The sequence below is a fragment of the Armigeres subalbatus genome, chromosome 2 (assembly GCF_024139115.2).
Source record: "Armigeres subalbatus isolate Guangzhou_Male chromosome 2, GZ_Asu_2, whole genome shotgun sequence".
In the NCBI taxonomy this organism is placed as follows: domain Eukaryota; kingdom Metazoa; phylum Arthropoda; class Insecta; order Diptera; family Culicidae; genus Armigeres; species Armigeres subalbatus.
The window spans coordinates 225,631,758-225,653,855 of NC_085140.1; the positions used below are offsets into that span (position 1 = coordinate 225,631,758).

At 43.6% G+C, this 22,098-nt stretch overlaps 1 protein-coding gene and 1 non-coding gene across 4 annotated transcripts in view; one reads left to right on the plus strand and one right to left on the minus strand.

Annotated features, from left to right (window-relative positions):
* LOC134211772 (integrator complex subunit 3 homolog) overlaps window positions 1–22,098 on the plus strand; it is a 225,563-nt gene that overhangs the window by 87,087 nt on the left and 116,378 nt on the right. The window lies entirely within an intron of this gene.
* On the minus strand, window positions 2,288–2,391 carry LOC134218671 (U6 spliceosomal RNA). The gene has a single exon (XR_009981434.1). It is a non-coding gene; the product is annotated as a U6 spliceosomal RNA (small nuclear RNA).

The window sequence follows — 22,098 nt, forward strand, 5'->3', positions numbered from 1 at the left end:
GCTATCATGGCTAACCAATTCTTTAAATTTCATGCATGATGGAAAAGTATCCGATTTCTTTTCTCTTTGACAAAGTTAAAGAAGGTTTTAGGATCCTTTTTTATATTATTTTCTAAAATCCTATTATAATTTTCGTATGCTTCTGATATTTGATCGTCAAGCTCCCTGCATATTTCAATATATTGTTTCAGATTATCAGAAGTTCGATTTTTCCTATATGTTTTATGCATTTTTGTTTACGATTTCTTAGATTTCTTATCTCACGAGTGAACCAGACCGGATTCTTAGAATTGTTGAAAACTTTTTTGCGTTTCTTAGGTACTAGCTCATCTACTAACGCAAACAGTGTTTGATTAAAAAATGTAGACTGCTGTTTATATCTAAGTTACTATTGAGTATTGTTTGCCACTCAACTGCGTCAAGTTCATTTCTCATTTTATCAAAGTCACAATTGTTGAAGTCATTCACCATTTCAAATGCACATTTATTCGGGCGAGTGCTGGCAGAATTTATTATTAATGAGTATTCAATTGCTGTGTGGTATTGTGCGTTTTCCACAGAAGATGTTGGGAATTATCAACATTGAAATCTTCCGTACAGTTAGTGAAGAGAAGATCTAAATGGACATTACGGTCGTTACTGACATGATTCACTTGATTTAATCCCAACTGACTAGATTTATCAAAAAGTGACTGTAAAGTTTCATTTTCACCAATGATAGGAAGTAGCAAAGACATATTATCTTCATCTGCAATAAATTCAATTGAGTTTTGATTAAAGTCACCGTATATGTGAATTCTATTTTCTGAATCCATGTCACTCATAACTTGTTCTGCTGTATTAAAAACTTTTCATAAGATTGTTTCTTTGCAAATGAGGGAAAATAAACTGACACAAATATATGTGTCTCATGGCCAATCAAAACCTTTACCCAAACGTCGTCAAACTCTTTAAATTTTCCGTTTCAATTAAGTCGGAATCAAATGCGGTATTTACAGCAATTAGTACACCACCACCCGATTTTTTATCAGTTAAAATTAGGTCTCGATCACATCTAAAACATTGTATTTATTACCGAACACTTCCTCATTTTTTATACTTTCTGTCCAACTAGTTTCAGTACCAATTATAATATTGTAAGCGCATGTACATACTTTATTGTGAATTTCATTAATTTTGCCAGCACCTCGCATGCGGTTAAAATTTTGACAGTATATTAAAATTTCATTAGGGACTTCGTGATCATTTTTACTTGCTACCACAGTCATGTCAGTGATTCTGTCATCGTCACTTATGCTATGAATATTACATTTAATACATGTAGATTCAATACCTTCCTCTAAGGAGTTCGTCAATTCTGGCAAAACACTGGCAAGCACAGGTCCCAACCAAGCGCATTGGTGATTGATTAGGAGTATTGGATGTCGTTGGACGGTCAGAAGCAGGATACGGGTTCAGAATTTCTCCTCTCTGGAATGCAATTGGTCGATACAGTGTTGGAGGCGGATGTGAAAAACGTTCCTTAGCAGCTGCAAGTAACTCTCTGTCCATCGGTAGGTTAAAAGAATGGTTATCGTCATCACGAAGGGCGAAGTGGCTTCGTTGAGTTGTCATTTTATTATTACTGGTTCTAATAAAATGAGGCACTCTGATGTGTGGACTTGGTGTCGTAAATTTATTAGTTTTATTACGATCATTCTTGCCATCATTCTTAAATTGCTCAGCATAACGTCGTTGACACCTCTTTTTCTTTGCCTTAGCTTTCTCAGATAATCGTTGCTGGTTCAGTCGACGACGCTTCTTTACCTTTCTTACCCCAATTGCTTATGGATTTCCATTTGGGATTCAATGGAAATCCAATTGGGGGTCCAAAATGATAAAACATGAAAGCTATCATTGCCGGCCACGCCCATCTTCTCCGTTACTAGGAAAGGGAAGGAAATGATGATATGACATCTACTTGACGAGAGGCCAGCGACTCACCGACGCCCTCATAGATGTCAAGGAATTGGATGGTGGGTAGGGTATGTGGTTTAGGAGTATCATTATAAGCAAATGATAGAAAATTTGTGGAAATACGTTGGGAGTGACTTTGCTAAGAAATTTATGTCACTCCATTATCCTTGCCGATGATTTTCCTCGGATGGGACGAAGGTATTAGCCTTGCCCTGGCTAATAGCCTAGGTTTAAGCGCCTTTGCTCGCTCTCTGAAACGAAAAAAGAGCAAAAAGAAATTAAATTCCCCTTCCCCCCTGATATGATAATGATTTTGATCAACAAATGAATTAAAAATGTGGAACGCTTCACGATTTTGCGTGTCATCCTTGCGCAGGGCCATGCTAATCTTCTCTGTATCGTTTCAATTTTAGTATATGTCCAGCCGAAGCTAGAAATTAACCAGAAATCGACAATAACTATGAGTTGAATTGAATTTTGGTAATGATCCGACAGCTGCAAGAACATGTGATGTGCAGATGTCAACCATGTAGCATGTGTAGTATGTTCCGTTCAACTTTGAACCGAGTGAAATTTAGTGGGTTTTACATACTGAGATGTATCTTTTTCATGATGAATTAAAAAAAAGAATCTATTTCAAGCATCATGAATGTTTTGAATACAATGAATGGTGCTATTTATTCAAGACTGATGAGTAGTATGCTGCATAGAAATGGTAATCTAACAAACAATAAATATTGTCAACGTATGGAAAATCTTAATTGAACATTCATTATGGTACAGAAGTGCTACGACGGTTTGTAAAGAGTTAAAATCATACAATTGTTGTTAGCCGTTAATGGACTTCGAACAAAATGAAAACAGAGAACATCAACAGAAAAGGAAGATATTGGCTCTGATATTAGCTTCCAATATGAAGCCATAAGATACAGTGTTAACTTTCAAAGTTTTAGCAAAATAATGGTCAGAGACAACAAAATCAGTAAACATCTAAACCATTCAATGACGCCAAATAAAAAAAGAATACTAATATTAAAGTCATAAACATCGTCGCCATGGATGGTACATAAAGTCTGCTCAAACCCATAAAACCATTAAGAAACATGCTCCCCGTAGATTTAATTTCAGAAAGAAACTTTTAACATAACTTAACAACATTCGCGAAGCATAGTAGAATCATATAGCTAGTCCGAATATTCATCGATTGTAAATCAAGTGAACATGGTATCAGCATAATCTCAAAATGAAACCCGGGCGCAACGCGAAACACTTCCGAAAAGTAACATAAAATATCGTAACCTTATAGATAGAAAACGAAATATAGTGTAGAACAATATTGGTTTGGTCTCACCATAATCCATCTGAGACCCGATGAAAGCTGTTGCCTGTCATCCTTCATAAACGGTTTATTCTGTAGTAATTTTCTTGATGGAACAGGAAGAGCAGAGGGGCGGGGCGGTTGTAACATTACCAACTAGTTGAAAATCAATAATTACGACTTTGATGGTTATTTTGATGCTTATGATTTGATTGTGCTTCAGTAATAACAAGTTTATGGGCTGGTTGTGTGTATGCAATCTTGCAATTTTGAGTCTTGAGTCCAAATCCTTCAAAGTCAAACCAAGTCTGCACGCCAGTCATCACCGCGTTGATATTCGGAGTACAATTTTTGAATAGTAGTCCACTTCACTTCACGGCGGTCACAATCAACCGCGCTTTACCTATTTGGGTTTCACTAGTGTAAATATGATTGATTAAGTTTTTGGATTGAAAGAAGTCCTCAGAAAACGAAAAAAAAAATGACCTTGGCTATCGCTAATCACGAATTCCACAGTTAGTGACTCAATTCTACGGCACTGTCACCTCGAGACGATCAACTACTGAACTTGGGGTTCGGACGGTTTCTCTCGCCCAACTAACAATTTTGGTGCTAAAAGCTTGAACTTCTAGCCTTTGGCTGTATAATATTTGAATAAAAGCAGCTAATGCTGAATAAAAGAAAAGTCTCCGCAAATAATCCCTTAAACTTCAACTCGACTATTTCCCAAATATCTATCAGCTAGTCAGTTTGTGCCGAATATATTTCATCTTTTATCGTTTAAGCAGCTTTCATATAGTCATAAAACAGCTCTGTCTGAATTAGCAACAAAGCTTATCGGTTAAGAGCTCATGTATGTAACTGAGTTGCTTGTTAGCAACTTCCCATATTACGGTGAGTAGCATTCACAATGAAAACGTTTTCGCTGTTGTTATAGCACTAACAATATAGCTTAATGGCGCTATAAATGAACTAACGAAGCTTTTAGGCAACTTCTGTATCTTTGAAGATTACACAACGTTTAAGTAAACCTTATACTGCTTCTTTTACTAGCTTATCAGTATGGAACGTCAAAACCGCAATGTTTACATTTGATTTTTGGTGCCGGAGCTGTGTATGAGCTATTGATTTCTGTAATGCAGCTACAAAGGTATTCACCTGCTCTTATAGCAATCGACAAAGCGCTGTCATTAATCGCTAATCACGAATTCCACAGTTAGTGACTCAATTCTACGGCACTGTCACCTCGAGACGATCAACTACTGAACTTGGGGTTCGGACGGTTTCTCTCGCCCAACTAACAATTTTGGTGCTAAAAGCTTGAACTTCTAGCCTTTGGCTGTATAATATTTGAATAAAAGCAGCTAATGCTGAATAAAAGAAAAGTCTCCGCAAATAATCCCTTAAACTTCAACTCGACTATTTCCCAAATATCTATCAGCTAGTCAGTTTGTGCCGAATATATTTCATCTTTTATCGTTTAAGCAGCTTTCATATAGTCATAAAACAGCTCTGTCTGAATTAGCAACAAAGCTTATCGGTTAAGAGCTCATGTATGTAACTGAGTTGCTTGTTAGCAACTTCCCATATTACGGTGAGTAGCATTCACAATGAAAACGTTTTCGCTGTTGTTATAGCACTAACAATATAGCTTAATGGCGCTATAAATGAACTAACGAAGCTTTTAGGCAACTTCTGTATCTTTGAAGATTACACAACGTTTAAGTAAACCTTATACTGCTTCTTTTACTAGCTTATCAGTATGGAACGTCAAAACCGCAATGTTTACATTTGATTTTTGGTGCCGGAGCTGTGTATGAGCTATTGATTTCTGTAATGCAGCTACAAAGGTATTCACCTGCTCTTATAGCAATCGACAAAGCGCTGTCATTAATGCTAGCAGATAGTGTAAGAAAACAAGCCATTTAGAAGCGATATTTCTGTTGACGGCTACTGTTAAACGATTAGCAGTAGAGTAGCATCAATACAGATCGAGAAAATGTTGCCTAAAAACAATTTCATCGATTGATGATGCATGAAAGTTAGCCAACAGCTTATGTGCTGAAAGCAGCATGTAGGCCACTTTCTAACGTTTATACAGCATGAATCTGAAAATAGCGTTAGTAAAACAACCTATAGACTATGCGAAGAAGCACATCCATAATTTTCTTTGTTATTTACATATGTCAAAGTGACGGTGATGACAGAGCAGCGGCCATTGAATCAGGAAATCAGGAGTTCGAATCTAGGTAGCAACAAAATATAAATTGAATAGATTCGCCAGATTTGCTGATAAAAGCATTGAATAGAAGTTCTTGATCATATGTATAGCACACATATTCAGCTTGAAGCCGTATAGACGAGTTGGAATAACATTTACATTGACCTTAAATGTTAGTTGGGCGGTTATCGACCATTCACTCCGGTCAACGTAGTGAAGTTTCCAACAGGCTTTCACTTGTTCACACGCGGAACACGTGTGTGAGGCAAGATTATAAAAGATTAATTCTAGCTCCTATATCTTTACGCTTTGATTTTCTAATATTTATGGAACATTGAAAATGTAACAGGGGCTTATCACAAATCACGTAACGCTGTAGGGAGAAGGGGACCAAGCCGAGCGTTACCATCCATACAAACAAAATTTAAACTTTCCATACAAAAAGTGTTACGAGGGAAAGGTGGGGTCCAAAATCATCAAATTTAGCCTTACGTAATTTGTAAAAGAACCCTTGGCTGACCATATGCACAGAATATGTTTCGAAATGGACAAATCTCGCTTAACTTTTCAAAAGGACCTAAGTAACATTTTTTTCATGAATTAATTTGAATAGCGCAATCAACAGAAAAACATAAAAGCAATTGATTGCAGTATGTTTTCAATTCCTTACTAGCTGTTATTACATTATCGTCGGTAACGAAGAACGGCTGTTCAGCGGCTTCAAAACGGGGAATATTCCTGGTAGCGTTGGCTACAGCCTGAGGGTCGAAGTGCTCATTTGTAAAGACACTACTGAATTGGGAACGAAACAAATTGACCATGTCGTGGGTAGTTTCGGCTTCGCATAAACCATCTGTCATCGAAGAGGGCAGTCCTGATTCCTTTCGTTGGTCGTTGACGTACCGCCAAAAACTTTTAGGGTTAGTCTTGAGTCGACTTTGTAGACGATTTTGAAAGACGTTATAAAGGTGGTCGTTGAGTTGCTGATAGTCAGAGTTTGCCTTCAAATAACTGGCTCTTGTAGAATCAGAACGATACTTGCTATGTTGTCTGAGAGCCGCGCGTTTCACTCTTTTGAGGTTTTTGAGGTGAGCATTAGACCAGGCTGGCTTAACCGGTTTGGATACGGATTTCAGCGGAACGAACTGATCAATAGCGTACAGTAATATACTTGACACAGTCGATGCAGCGAGATCGGCGTCGGAGTCTTGAAGAATAGCGTCCCATTCAACGTGTGCAAGAAAATCATTCATGCCGTTGAAATTGGCCTTATTAAAGTCGTACGAAACGCTTTCAGACGGCTCGTAGAAGCGACAGTACGGATTTATCTTAAGATGTGTCAGTATGGGAGGATGATGTCGACCGATTTTAACGAGCGGAGATGGAGCCTGTATAATCGAACAGCTCTCGCGCAGTTCGTCGCTAACGAAGCAAAGGTCAAGTATTCGATCGTTTTCATTTTCGACTGCATTCATTTGTTTCAATGTTCTAGGAGATTTAAATCTTCCCGGTGTCCCATGGAAACCATCTCATAATTGATTTGTTTATCCTGACGGCAAACACTCCACATTCCTATCTGGGGCATTGAAATAAATCGACAGCTACAGCGCGGCGGCCACTGCTCACTCTGTTTCAGGCTCATTCATTTATTTTAATTTATTTAGTCTACATCTAAATAGATAACACTGAGCCATGTACTGCCCATCGTACCCTTCCGGCTTTAGCTACCGTCTGGATACTGGGTTCGCTGTAGAGTTGGGCGAGCTAGTGGTTCATTCTTCGCCGCCACACACCGTCTTCTTGCACACCGCCAAAGATGGTCCTAAGCACCCGTCTCTCGAATACTCCGAGTGCTTGCAAGTCCTCCTCGAGCATTGTCCATGTTTCATGTCCGTAGAGGACAACCGGTCTTATTAACGTCTTGTACATGACACATTTGGTGCGGTGGCGAATCTTTTTTGACCGCAGTTTCTTCTGGAGCCCGTAGTAGGCCCGACTTCCACAGATGATGCGCCTTCGTATTTCACGGCTAACATTTTTATAAGCCGTTAGCAAGGATCCAAGGTAGACGAATTCCTCGACCACAAGCATGTACTACATGTACTACCCCACTAGTACAACTTTTGTTGCTTATCGTTTCAGGTGGGTGTACAGTTCTGCCACCTTTGCAAATGTTCGGCCGACAATGTCCATATCATCCGCGAAACAAATAAATTGACTGGATCTGTTGAAATTCGTACCCCGGCTGATACACCCGGCTCTCCGCAAGACACCTTTCAGCGCAATGTTGAACAACAGGCACGAAAGTCCATCACCTTGTTCTAGTCCCCGGCGCGATTCGAACGAACTGGAGTGTTCGCTCGAAATCTCCACACAGTTTTGCACACCATCCACCGTTGCTTTGATCAGTCTGGTAAGCTTCCCAGGGAAGCTGTTCTCGTCCATAATTTTTCATAGCTCAACGCGGTCTATACTGTCGTATGCCGCCTTGAAATCAACGAACAGATGGTGCGTTGGGATCTGGTATTCACGGTATTTTTGAAGGATTTGCCGATCTGGTCCGTTGTCGAGCGGCCGCCAACGAAGCCGGCTTGATAACTTCCCACGAACTCATTCACTAATGGTGACAGACGACGGAAGATGATCTGGGATATCACTTTGTAGGCGACATTAAGGATGGTTATCGCTTGAAAGTTCTCACACTCCAGTTTGTCGCCTTTCTTGTAGATGGGGCATATAATCCTCCGGTAGCTGTTCAATTTCCCAGATTCTGACTATCAATTTGTGCAGGCAAGTGGCTAGCTTTTCCGGGCCCATCTTGATGAGCTTAGCTTCGATACCATCCTTACCAGCTGCTTTATTGGTCTTTAGCTGTTGGATGGCTTTCTTAACTTCCCTCAAGGTGGGGGCTGGTTGGCTTCCATCGTCCGCTGAACTGACGTAGTCATCTCCTCCGCTGGCTTGACTTTCACTGCCTGTACTCTCAGCGCCATTCAAATGTTCCTCGTAGTGCTGCTTCCACCTTTCGATCGCCACACGTTTGTTCGTCAAGATGCTCCCATCCTTATCCCGGCACATTTCGGCTCGCGGCACGAAGCCTTTGCGGGATGCGTTTAGCTTCTGATAGAACTTGCGTGTTTCTTGAGAACGGCACAGCTGTTCCATCTACTCGCACTCCGTTTCTTCCAGGCGGCGTTTCTTCTCCTGAAAACGGCGGGTCTGCTGTCTCCGCTTCCGTCTATAACGTTCAACGTTTTGCCGGGTACCTTGCTGCAGCGCGACCGCCCGTGCTGCGTCCTTCTCCTTTAGAATCTGTCTGCACTCTCCGTCGAACCAATCGTTCCGTCGACTTCGTCCCATATACCCGACGTTGTTCTCGGCTGCGTCGTTAATGGCTGTATTGACTGTATTCCAGCAGTCCTCAAGAGGGGCCCCATCGAGCTCGCCGTCTTCCGGCAACGCTGCCTCGAAATACTGTGCGCAGGCTTTCAAATGTACAGCCTTGCCGCTGCAGTCATTTTGGAAGATGTAAATTTATTCTACTGGCTAGCTCGGGCGAATCTAACCTCAGGGTCGGCACTCACTTGCTTCGAGAGGACACACTACAGACCAAACAACTGAAAACGAATGCGGACCAATACTAGGTGAACAGGACCCTCTTCCAGAAAGAAAATTGGCACATACACAATTAGATAGGCTTAAGTACTATTTATTTACATTTTTGTTTTACATCAATTTAAGGGGCGGAAGGGGGTATCGTTGCGGCCGATCCGGATCCGTAGACGCCTCTGATCGGGCGAAGCATGCAAAATGGGAGAGAGAGATGTAGTTTGATTGTTGGCGGTTTACCTGGGGTATCGGCCGCGTGGCCTTATGGCTTTCGGGGTATCGAAGGTCTTCCGGCCTCAATGCTTTCGGGATATCGTTGGTTTTCCGCTTTGGACTGCGCACTCCTTTCGACGTTCCGCGTGCTCGCTCACGGGGCGATGGCTCATCGGATTTTGGGTTCTAGCAAGCAGGGCAAGCCCTCGGACCTTGCTAGACCCTCACCTCCAAGACTTTGGCCATCGCGGATCGTGGCGTGTGGTGTGGCAATGTCGTCGGGCGCACGAACCACCAGAACGAGACTCGCCGAAACTGTCCAACACTCCTTAGACTCGTGACCACCGATTTTCACCAGAGACGCTTCAGGACCGTGGTGAATCCAGACTTCCGTGACTTGCTTCTGGTACGTGGCACCGATTGATGATGCGGCTAGAAATCCGTGGCTCTTTAGTGATTCCTCGGGTTGTTGAAAAGCCTTCACCACGGGCTGGAATGTAGCGACACTGGTCCGGGCTGGAACCTCCGGATCACGACGTGGCTAAATCCTGGTACTGGACCCATTGGGCACTTGACACTGAATTGGACACTCAACACCGAATCCGAGGGAATACTTCGCACTCCCGTTTCACCGCGAACACGTTTTTCGTTCCTTGAAAACAGGGATCCGTTTTTCCTAATCGAGCGAGCATTTAATCCGTCCGTCTTCTATCAAGGTTCAAGCCTTTCTCCCCGTCATTATCTTCTCAACTTTCTGCCTCTCCTTGTTCTCTACCCCTTTTCTCTCTCCCTTTTCGCTCTCTCTTTTATCTCTATCACTCTCTTTCTTATTTTTCCCCTCTTCCGGAAAACGTACTACCAACCTCTTAAATATTCTGTAGTCAGTTTATAGTTTTAGAGGATGTTAACCGTTGTAGAGAATATAACTGATACATAGATTTCAAATTGACAGTTTTATTTAATTGCGTTAGCTTTACTTCCAATTAGGTGGTATATAATTTCAAATGCATTTATATATTTTTAATTTGCTTCAAATAATTGTTGTGCCATGTACATTTAAGGAATTTTGTTCAATAAAAATTATACTAAGAAAAATAGTTTGCTTTCCGCTAGCCTGAACTAACTACCCTGAACACCGGGCACTGGACCTAGCTATTGTTCCCAGTTGTTGGTAACAATTATCCCTCCGCCCATATAAAAAAAATACCAAACCAATTTTTTTTTTTAATTTACGCAACCTATCTGTTCTCTGGATATACAATTCTCCGGATCTGTATTCTATTTGAGGCTTCCGTTATAAACACATACGCTAGATTAGAAGTCTTATGTAGTCCTATATTTTTGTCTTCTGATTTATTGTACTGCTTTTCCTATAATAATAATGTTTTTCTATCTTATTGCTAAACTATGCTAAACTTTTACACACCTTCTTTCACTCTCTCAATCAATTGGGTACCCTTCTGTTTTTCTTTCAACAATTTTCATTTATTCTTCGGTCATTCTTCATTTACTCTAGGAGCCTTAACATTATATGTCTGGCTTACTTAATCTAGAAGACCACTACTATCTTCAGAGATGTAGGGGAACTGCTCCTTGATTTCATACCATGTACCCAAATCAATGTCATTCGAAAACAAAGAATTGTCGCGCAAATTGTTTTATTTCTCATTTTTGTGATTTTTTTCAGCATTGAGTACGCCGGATAACAACAAAACACTACACAAATTGAGTCTAAATTGCCTGTTTTGCGAATGTTATTGATATAGGATCATGTTATTAATAATGGAACAGATACCCTATATATTAGAAGACTGCATCTGTCTTTTAATAAATTCGAAAGGCGACATCTGCCTTATCGATAATATATATTTATTTGGATTTAGCCATGATTTTAACAAATATCTTTCGCTGGGAAAGATATAGTTTCTCATATAAACATTACTTCTTGGGCCCACCCTGTTTTCGTCAAAACAGGGGGTCCTGTTGCCATAAAAGCTAGTAAATAACATGGACTCAAAATAGAGATTTGAGCCACCTAAATACTTATACAGTATTCCTATGTGAACGCACGGTTTTTCCTTACTATACTAGAACGAGCAGAGCAAAACAAACAAGAGCATCACCATAACTACTTGGAAAGAACGATGGTGTGCACTAGAATATTAGATCTATTGTAAAACGATCGAGGTTCTTCGGAAATGTTGGATTTAAGGTGTTTAATCGAAAAAAGACTTTTCCCTGACAGACAAGTTGGTAACAGCTAAATCTGGTATTTCGGAACCTAGATTACTGTTTGTTGATGAGCTGTTTTGGGAAAGGATACCAAGTGTACCAAGTTGGGAAATAGCAAGGAGATGATGTTGAGGTCAATGACCTTCCAATCGTTGAAGACTAGTTGAGCTATACAGTTCAATGACCAGAGCTGTAAATTTCGAGACGATGTCTTTTGTGTTATGCTGGCTTCAGGTGTACTGCTGGCCAAACACCTAAAGATTTCCCATCAAGATCTGTGATCTCATACGATGATGAGCCAATCTTTCGTATTACCTTAACCGGTAAATACTGAGGCCCATACTTGGCATTGTAGTTTTCGATAGAACTAGATTGTTTTATATTGCGTCTATGAACAGTCTGACCTATTTCAAGAGTCTTCCCATAGACTTTGTGACGAAGGTTGTACCGTTTATGGCCTTCCTGGTGAGCTTTCTTAAGATTAGTTTGAACTAATGTTTTAATATTATTGAACATCTCAGTCTGACGTTCTTCTCTTTCAGATGGCACCATCTTCACCCAAATGATGATCCGATCCCTTGAGGAACATTTCATGTCCATGTGTGGTGAAAAACGGAGTAAGATCAGTGGCTGAGTGTATGGATGTGTTCAGTACTGTTTCCACTTCAGACAATTTTGTATCCCATAGTTTCTGGTCGGTTTTGACGTAGGTTCTGATGGCGGCATTCACAGTCCTATTTACCCTCTCCACAGGGTTGGCCTGGGAGTGGTATTTAGAATTGAGCCAGTGCCTTACATCGAACTGCTCACACAACGATCGAAACTGTCGGGACAAAAAGCATGAAGCGTTATCCGTGATAACCACTCCCGGCACCGAATTACGGTAGAACCATTGGTCCCTTAAAGTTTGGCAAAGTTTGTGACTGTCAATTTTCTTGAATGGAACCAGCATCACCCACTTGCTGAATAAATCGATCACGGATAAAATATGTTGATTTTGACTACGACTTCTGGGTAGTGGCCCTATAAAAGCCAAGGCAATAATTTGCCATGGATGTGTTGTTACCCGTTGTTCGCCAAGTTCTGGAGCAAGTGCGATGTTAGGAGCTTTTGTCTCTTTGCATGTAGTGCACTTATCAACGTATTCTCGAACTTCTAAGAGCATATTTTATTATTTATTCAGACTAAGGCCGAAGTGGCCTGTGCGGTATATAAGAGTCTTCTCCATTCGGCTCGGTCCATGGCTACACGTCGCCAACCACGCAGTCTACGGAGGGTCCGCAAGTCATCTTCCACCTGATCGATCCACCTTGCCCGCTGCGCACCTCGCCTTCTTGTGCCCGTCGGATCGTTGTCGAAAACCATTTTCACCGGGTTACTGTCCGACATTCTGGCTACGTGCCCGGCCCACCGCAGTCGTCCGATTTTCGCGGTGTGAACGATGGATGGTTCTCCCAACAGCTGATGCAACTCGTGGTTCATTCGCCTCCTCCACGTACCGTCCGCCATCTGCACCCCACCATAGATGGTACGCAGCACTTTCCTTTCGAAAACTCCAAGTGCGCGTTGGTCCTCCACGAGCATCGTCCAGGTCTCGTGTCCGTAGAGGACTACCGGTCTAATGAGCGTTTTGTAGATTGTCAGTTTGGTACGGCGGCGAACTCTATTCGATCGGAGCGTCTTGCGGAGTCCAAAGTTCGTACGATTTCCAGCCACTATGCGTCTCCGAATTTCTCTGCTGGTGTCATTTTCGGCAGTCACCAGTGAGCCCAAGTACACAAATTCTTCTACCACCTCGATTTCGTCACCACCGATGCAAACTCGCGGTGGGTGGCTCACATTGTCTTCTCTTGAACCTCTTCCTATCATGTACTTAGTCTTCGACGTGTTGATGACTAGTCCGATACGCTTAGCTTCCCTCTTTAGTCTGATGTAGGCTTCCTCCATCTTCTCAAAGTTACGTGCCGTAATATCTATGTCGTCGGCGAAGCCAAATAGCTGGACGGACTTATTGAAAATTGTACCACTCGTGTTAATCCCTGCTCTTCGTATTACCCCTTCCAAAGCGATGTTGAATAGCAGACACGAAAGACCATCACCTTGCCGTAGCCCTCTGCGGGTTTCGAAGAGGCTCGAGAATGCCCCTGATACTCGAACTACGCACATCACCCGATCCATCGTCGCTTTGATCAACCGTGTCAGTTTATCCGGAAAACCGTGTTTGTGCATTAGCTGCCATAGCTGGTCCCGATCGATTGTATCATATGCGACTTTGAAGTCGATGAATAGATGATGTGTGGGCACGTTGTATTCGCGGCATTTCTGCAGTACTTGGCGAATGGCGAACACCTGGTCCGTGGTGGAGCGTTCGCCCATAAATCCCACCTGGTACTGCCCCACGAACTCCCTTGCAGTTGGTGCTAGTCGACGGCATAAAATTTGAGAGAGTACCTTGTAGGCGGCGTTCAGCAATGTGATTGCACGGTAGTTGCTACAATCCAGCTTATCGCCCTTTTTGTAGATGGGACACACGACACCTTCCATCCACTCCTGCGGCAAAACTTCCTCCTCCCAAATCTTGGTAATGACCCAGTGCAGCGCTCTAGCCAGTGCCTCACCACCGTGTTTAAATAGCTCTCCTGGTAGTTGGTCAACCCCAGGGGCTTTGTTGTTCTTCAGCAGGCCAATCTCCTCCTGGATTTCCTGGAGATTCGGAGCCGGCGCGTTCTCCCAGGTCCATCACCATACCGCCATCTTCGTCTGTCACATCGCCATTCAGGTGTTCTTCGTAGTGCTGCCGCCACCTTTGGATCACCTCGCGCTCGTTCGTAAGAAGGTTCCCGTTTATGTCCTTACACATATCAGGCTGTGGCTCGTGGCCCTTACGTGAACGGTTTAACTTCTCATAGAACTTTCGTGTGTTATTAGCGCGGTACAGTTGCTCCGTGTCTTCACGGTCTCGATCTTCCTGCTGGCGCTTTTTCCTCCGGAAAATCGAGTTTCGTCTGTTCCGCGCCTGATTATATCGTGCCTCGTTCGCCCTCGTGCGGTGTTGCAGCAATCTCGCCCATGCTGCATTCTTCTCTTCCACTAACTGCTCACATTCGCCGTCATACCAGTCGTTTCTCTGATCCGGGGGCACCGTGCCAAGTGCAGCGGTTGCGGTGCTACCAATGGCGGATCGAATATCTCTCCAGCCATCTTCAAGAGACGCTGCGCCTAGCTGCTCTTCCGTTGGGAGTGCCACTTCCAGCTGCTGCGCGTATTCTTGGGCTAGTCTAGCGTCTTGTAGCCGCCCAATGTTAAGCCGCGGCGTCCGACTTCGACGCGTGTTGTACACCGTCGAGAGTTTTGAGCGCAGGCATACTGCAACGAGGTAGTGGTCGGATTCAATATTCATACTGCGGTAAGTGCGGACGTTCGTGATGTCGGAGAAGAATTTACCGTCGATTAGAACGTGGTCGATTTGGTTTTCCGTTTCTTGGTTAGGTGATTTCCATGTGGCCTTGTGGATATTTTTGCGGGGAAAGAAGGTGCTTCGGACTACCATTCCGCGGGAGGCTGCGAAGTTTATGCATCGTTGGCCGTTGTCATTCGATACGGTGTGCAGACTATCCGGTCAGATGACCGGTCTATACATTTCCTCCCTTCCTACCTGTGCGTTCCCCTAGCAGCACAATTCACGTTGATTTGGTTGCAATAACTCATATATGACCAAATTTGGTCATATATGAGTATCATCAACTGATTTACAACATGTGTGTTGCTCGGGTCATGTCACCGATGACGATTTTGACGTCCCGCAGTGGGCATCCATCGTATGTCTGCTCCAGCTGTGCGTAGAACGCTTCTTTCTCGTCGTCGGGTCTCCCTTAGTGTGGGTAGTGCACGTTGATGATGCTATAGTTGAAGAAACGGCCTTTAATCCTCAGCTTGCACATCCTTGGCGCATCTTACCCAGCACTATGAAGCCGGTTCCCAGCTCGTGGGTGGTGCCACAACTTTGGTAGAAGGTAGCCGCTCGATGCCCGCTTTTCCACACTTTCTGTCCTGTCCAGCAAATCTCCTGCAGCGCCACGACGTCGAAGTTGCGGGGATGTAATTCATCGTAGATCATCCTGTCGCAACCTGCGAAACCTAGCGACTTGCAATTCCATGTTCCAAGCTTCCAATCGTGATCCTGTATTCGTCGCCTAGGTCTTTGCCGATTATATCGAGTCGCATTATCTCTTATATTGTTCGTAATGATTGGTTTTCTAGGCGGCTTATTGTGCCTGCGCAAACCTCCTGTCTCGTCGGAGGGCCGTCGTGTCAGGGCTGTTTAGCGTCCCACCTAACACCAGGACTTCTAAGAGCATGCGGGGCCAGAAATAACGCAACCGTATTCTTTGGAGGGTACGATCGATTCCGGGATGCATAGAGTTATCGTGGCACTCACGAATAATCTCAACTCGATCTTTCGGGTGTGGAATTACTTTCCAATCAAAGCGATCGTCTTGCGGGTCGCTTGGATTAGACACATACTTGTATATAACGCCGTTCTGTAATTGGAAATCTACATGATGGTCTGGCTCCGCTGAGACTTTTTCGAGCAGGTCTTCATACCAATTTTGTGCGGAGTCCTGAACGAGGAGGGGATTATCGTTAGCAACTACTGACGCGACGGGGGTAGCAGAAGTTTTCCTGGTAAGAACCGCAGTACCGTAGCCAACAATGGAAACACTACGCGAGAGGGCGTCAGCCACCACGTTTACCTTGCCTCGACAGTGACGTATCGTCATGTCGAACTGTTGCAACGAAAGGCACCACCGACTGCAGCGGGAGGCAGTTTTCCACTTGGCAGTTAAGATGTGTGTTAAGGCGGCGGAATCGGTAATCACCGTAAAATGAGAACCCTCGATGTAGCCTCTAAATGCTTCAATAGAAAGAAGAGCCGCCAATGCTTCTTTCTCGCAAGCATGGTAATTGCGCTGCGGTGTAGTCAGCTTGTGCGAAAAAAAACGCTATCACTCTTTCATAACCATCCTGCACCTGCGTAAGGACCCCAGCCACCGCTATGTCACTCGCATCTGTCTGCAGAGTGATCTCCAGTGAAAAGTCAGGACAGGCCAGAATGGGTGCGGAGATAAGTTTTTCCTTAATCAAATTGAAAGCTTCTTCAGCAAGATTATTCCACCCCAGGATTTTAGATTTCGTCTTTAAAGGGTCGGTCAGTGGGGATGTAATCACACTGAAATCGTCAATAAATCGACGGTAATAATTGGCCATTCCTAGGAACCTGCGCAACTTGGTTACCGTAGATGGCCTTTCGTACTCCACTATGGCACGAACTTTTTCAGGGTTCACTCGTAGTCCTTCAGTTGACAGCAGGTACCCTAGGAATGGCAATTCTTCTGCGCCAAACCTTGACTTGTCGATATTGATCGAAAGGTTGGCTTCTGTCAAGCGTTTTGCCACTTCCCGAATTAATACCAGGTGATGCTCGAACGTCTCCGATACGATGACGATATCGTCAAGGTATACGAAGACGTTCGGCTCTAGTTCTCCATGCCCCAGCACTCGATCCATTAATCGGGACAAGGTAGCGGGACTGTTCACGAGGCCGAATGGCAGCCTCGTGAACTGAAACATCCCCTTGCCCTGGACACTGAAAGCTGTGAACCTTCTAGACCTCTCCTCCAACGGTATTTGAAGGAAGGCTTCAGAGAGGTCTATCGTACTCAAATATTTGGCTCGAGGAAGTTGGCCGAGGATTCGACCAGGATGAGGCAAGGGGTATGCATCGCGTATTGTTCTCTCATTTATTTTACGGGCATCTAAACAGAGCCGTATCTTGCCCGATGGCTTCACAACCGGAACGATATTTGAGCACCAGTGTGCTCTCTCGATTATTCCAATCGACAGCATCCTCTCCAACTCTGCTCCTACCTTTTGTTGTACTTTTGAAGAAAGATTATAAGGGTATTGTCGGACAGGTGCTTTGCCCTTCCATTCGTTTGCGATTTCGATTCTGTGTTGGCACAGTGGGGTCATGGTCAATTTATCTGCACTCCCTGCTCGAAATAGCATTTTAACATTTTCTAATTGCAAGATTTCCGAATCAGTCAATCTTTGCTGTTCTTCTGCGCTCTTGCTGCTAGCTTCGTCATTTACGGTGGCACATCCTTGAATGAAAAACCTGGTCTGTGGTAGAGCGTTCACCCATAAATCCCGCCTGGTACTGCCCCACGAACTCTCTTGCAATTGGTGTTAGTCGACGGCATGAAATTTGGGAGAGTACCTTGTAGGCGGCGTTCAGCAATGTGATTGCGCGGTAGTTGCTACAATCCAGCTTATCGCCCTTTTTGTAGATGGGACACACGACACCTTCCATCCACTCCTGCGAAAGAACCTCATCCTCCCAAACCTTGGTAATCACCCAATGCAGCGCTCTAGCCAGTGCTTCACCACCGTGTTTAAACAGCTCTCCTGGTAGTTGGTCAACTCCAGGGGCTTTGTTGTTTTTCAGCCGGCCGATCTCCTCCTGGATTTCCTGGAGATTCGGAGCCGGAAGTCGCATGTCCTGCGCGCGTGCTCCTAGGTTCATTACCATACCGCCACCGTTGTCTGCCATATCGCCATTCAGGTGCTCTTCGTAGTGCTGCCGCCACCTTTGGATCACCTCACGCTCGTTCGTAAGAAGGTTCCCGTTTATGTCCTTACACATATCGGGCTGTGGCACGTGGCCCTTACGTGAACGGTTCAACTTCTCATAGAACTTTCGTGCGTTATTAGCGTGGTACAGTTCCTCCGTCTCTTCACGGTCTCGATCTTCCTGCTGGCGCTTTTCCTCCGCGAGTTTTATCTATCGAGTTTTATCTATTCCGCGCCCGTTTGTATCGTGCCTCGTTCGCCCTCGTGCGGTGTTGCAGCAATCTCGTCCATGCTGCATTCTTCTCCTCAACTAACTGCTCACATTCGCCGTCATACCAGTCGTTTCTCTGATCCGGAGCCACCGTGCCTAGTGCAGCGGTTGCGGTGCTTCCAATGGCGGATCGAATATCTCTCCAGCCATCTTCAAGAGATGCTGCGCCTAGCTGCTCTTCCGTTGGGAGTACCACTTCCAGCTGCTGCGCGTAGTCTTGGGCTAGTCTACCGTCTTGTAGCCGCCCAATGTTAAGCCGCGGCGGACGACTCCGGCGCGTGTTGATCACCGTCGAGAGTTTTGAGCGCAGACATACTGCGACGAGGTAGTGGTCGGATTCAATATTCGCACTGCGGTAAGTGCGTACGTTCGTGCAGGCATGTTTCTGTGCAGGCTCCCAAAACTCAGAAGGGGTGACATCTAATGGCACCGGGTTTACGCGGATGGGCTTGACGGCCGGCGATTTTGGACCGTCTGCAATAAGGGCAATTGTGAATCTCGACCCCTTTAAAACCGCATACTAGACAGATAGAGCCTTTGTATGCTCTGCACTGGTCCAATGAATGGTTTGTTTGCCTACAATATAAACACTCGTAACTACGAGGAGGCCGATGAGCCTCAATGAGCCTTTCCAATGTTCTAGTAGGTTTTGAGGGACCTTCCCTGGGATCAGGTTGTCCCGAAGGTTCCAAAGGTTTAGGGGTATTCGGCTTTTTACTCTCTCTCTTCGGTTTATAGTGGTTAAATGTTTGCTGATTATTTTTGTTAGGGGGTCGATTATGTAAGGGCTGGAAATCTCCTTTTCCCGATTTAATTTCTGCGATAGCATTGCTGGTTTTCTCACTTCCAAATACTTTGGTGTACAGAGAAAAGTTAGAAGCGTCTATAATGTGTCCCGCTTCTAATAGCTCGGGTAGACTAAAGATAGGTTTCCAAAGAAGCGACTTTTTATAGTCCAGCCTCATGTTTCTTTTAAGAACGTCCAACTGTTCAGCGTCTGTCATGGGTACAATCATAGATCTGAACATTTTTTCCATATCGTAATAATATTCCTGGAAAGTTTCGTTCCTCTGCTGTCGTCTCTGGTATATTTTCGTTCGTACCAATGAATCTAATTCAGGATGGGCAAAATTCCTACGAAGCTCATTGACTAAATGCATCCAGTTCGCCAGGCGCCCTGAGGATCGCATTGTCATGTACCAATTTAATGCTGGGCCTGTGAATAAATGAAATGCGGCGTTGAAGAGCTCAGCATCGGAAATTCGTTCCGATAAAGCCAACTGCGAAACCAACATCAGGAACTCGTTTAATCTAAGTCCCTGATCTGTACCCGCATATTTCTCCAACTTCCATTTGGCAACTGGTAACGACTTATGACCATAATAACCGCGTTGAATGCAGTGGTGGAACTCTGCGAATCTTACTCACAAAACAAGAAGTAGACAATGCAAAAGACTCGCGAACATTTGTTTTGCCTTTTTCTTGCCTACCTACTACTCGCACAGAAAACAAAAAAACGAACCCCGAAAAATGTTCGTGAAGCTTCGCGAGTCATTCGGGTTAATTTGCTAAAAGTCATAAGACAACTTCGAAACTTATTTCTCACTGATGTTCGAGCGAGAACGCAATTGTTTATTGTTATTGTGTTTATGTCAAGTCAAATCTATCCATTGTATTCGAAGTAATCACAAAAACTCGCGACCGTGTTTTTACTCCCGAACCAAATATAGCCCGGCTTTTTGTTTTTGCTCTGCCCGTACTCGCGAACAAAACAAGCGCTTGAAAAATGCAGGCAGTTGGTTCGCGCGAGTATGGCATTTTTGGTAGGCCCGATTACACTCTTTTCTTACTCGTGAAGCGAGTATTTCCACCACTGGTTGAATGTCAATGGGAACTGCATTATTGAGTTGGGAACGCGTATCCAGAACTAGGGTGCGCGGGACCAACGTGAGCATTCGCGTATGTTACGCTCCCTACAGGTTGTGGATTTGAAAGGTTTGTGGAGTGAAATGGGATGGCCTTTGTCCCCAGCATAATTTTTCTGATTAGGTGTTAACCCTGCAAAATAATCTGAAACTGGTTCATTCAATGTCCTATGCGTAATTGTAGCCGAATAAGGCCGAGAAGATTTCATAGTAACAGAGTGCGAGACATTCGATTCATGTAACGGTGCTAAATATGGGTTCGGATTCGCTGACGTCAACATCCGAGGGGCTGCACTGCTGTGTGTGGCAGTGGTGTTAAAACTAGAGGCCTGAATAAGAGAAACGCGGATAGAAAATATGACTCTGCCAACACTGCATTCAATCTTCTAGAGGCCTGAATAAAGCCCCAAACGCAATATAACGGAACGGCGACGGAAACGGAAAATTTGACACTTAGTCCATATATTTTATGTCAAATTTGCCGTTTCCGTCGCCGTTCCGTTGTATTGTGTTTGGGGCTTAAGAGAAACGCGGATAGAAAATATGACTGCCAACACTGCATTCAATCTTCTTCATCAAAGAACAACACATGAAAAGGAAGAAATGGTTTATGTAGACAAAATCTCACAATCCGCTATTTTATGTGTCCACACCACCTAACAATAGAATCCAATAAACAATGGAATTTTATTTCATAATCTATAAATGACTTGCATATATTATTGCAAACTAATGTAAAATACATTCAATTTTGTTTATTTAAAAATTGCATAAAATCGAATTTGGCCGTTTTCAGTATTTGAGCCAATATTTTGGCTGCTTGACAGGTCTCCTGCTCGATTGGCTGCTGTTTTTGACGGTTCGATTGGCGGCACATACCTATCCGCGATTCTCTTATTCAGGCCTCTAGTTCTTACTATTCTTGTTAATACTTATGAGTGATGGTCGGAAGAGTATGGAACGACTAAAATTTGCTTTTAGATGACTCATCTTTTCCTCTCTGGATGGAGTCAATGGAGTGAATTATAAAAACGTAACTCAATCTTAGGCTGGTTTCGAAGCCGACGACATGAATCTTCAAGCTCCAGAGCGCTGATTAATTAGGAAAGAAGCGGATACGAATTTGGTGGATCTGCTGAACCCTACGACTGATTAGAGCTCTGTGTAAAGGTGAGATTCAGAAATGCTCAAACGCATTGAAATCAGATCTCTGCACAAAAACGAATTCGGATCTCATAAGAAGAAGCAAAAATATGTTTGAACTTCAGTACCGATGCATGGCCAAAATCAGTATTATCCCACTTATTGTTGAGCCGAAACTGATTGAGGGGCGCGCCTTTGAGAGTTGGTATAAGACATTTCTCGAAGGGTATAAATAGCGGTACCTTAATCTAAAGAGGCCTTACATTAAGCTTGAGAAATATATGAATAAAAAACGACTACTTTATTTCTTCTCAATAGAAATTGAGCAGAAAGACATGCACTAAACAAATGACACGGGCATACTACAAAAGTTCAATGAAATGGACGCAGTGGTTCATCCCGACAAAAAAAATCGGCATATGGTCACTACCATGGAGATCTTGAATTACCTTCCACGTGCAATCTAATGATAGTGAATTTGAACATAAAGACAGATCAATACGGGTTTGTTGACCATTTGGTCCTATTCGAGTTACTTCACCTGTGTTCAAAATATTCAAATTGAAATCGTCACACA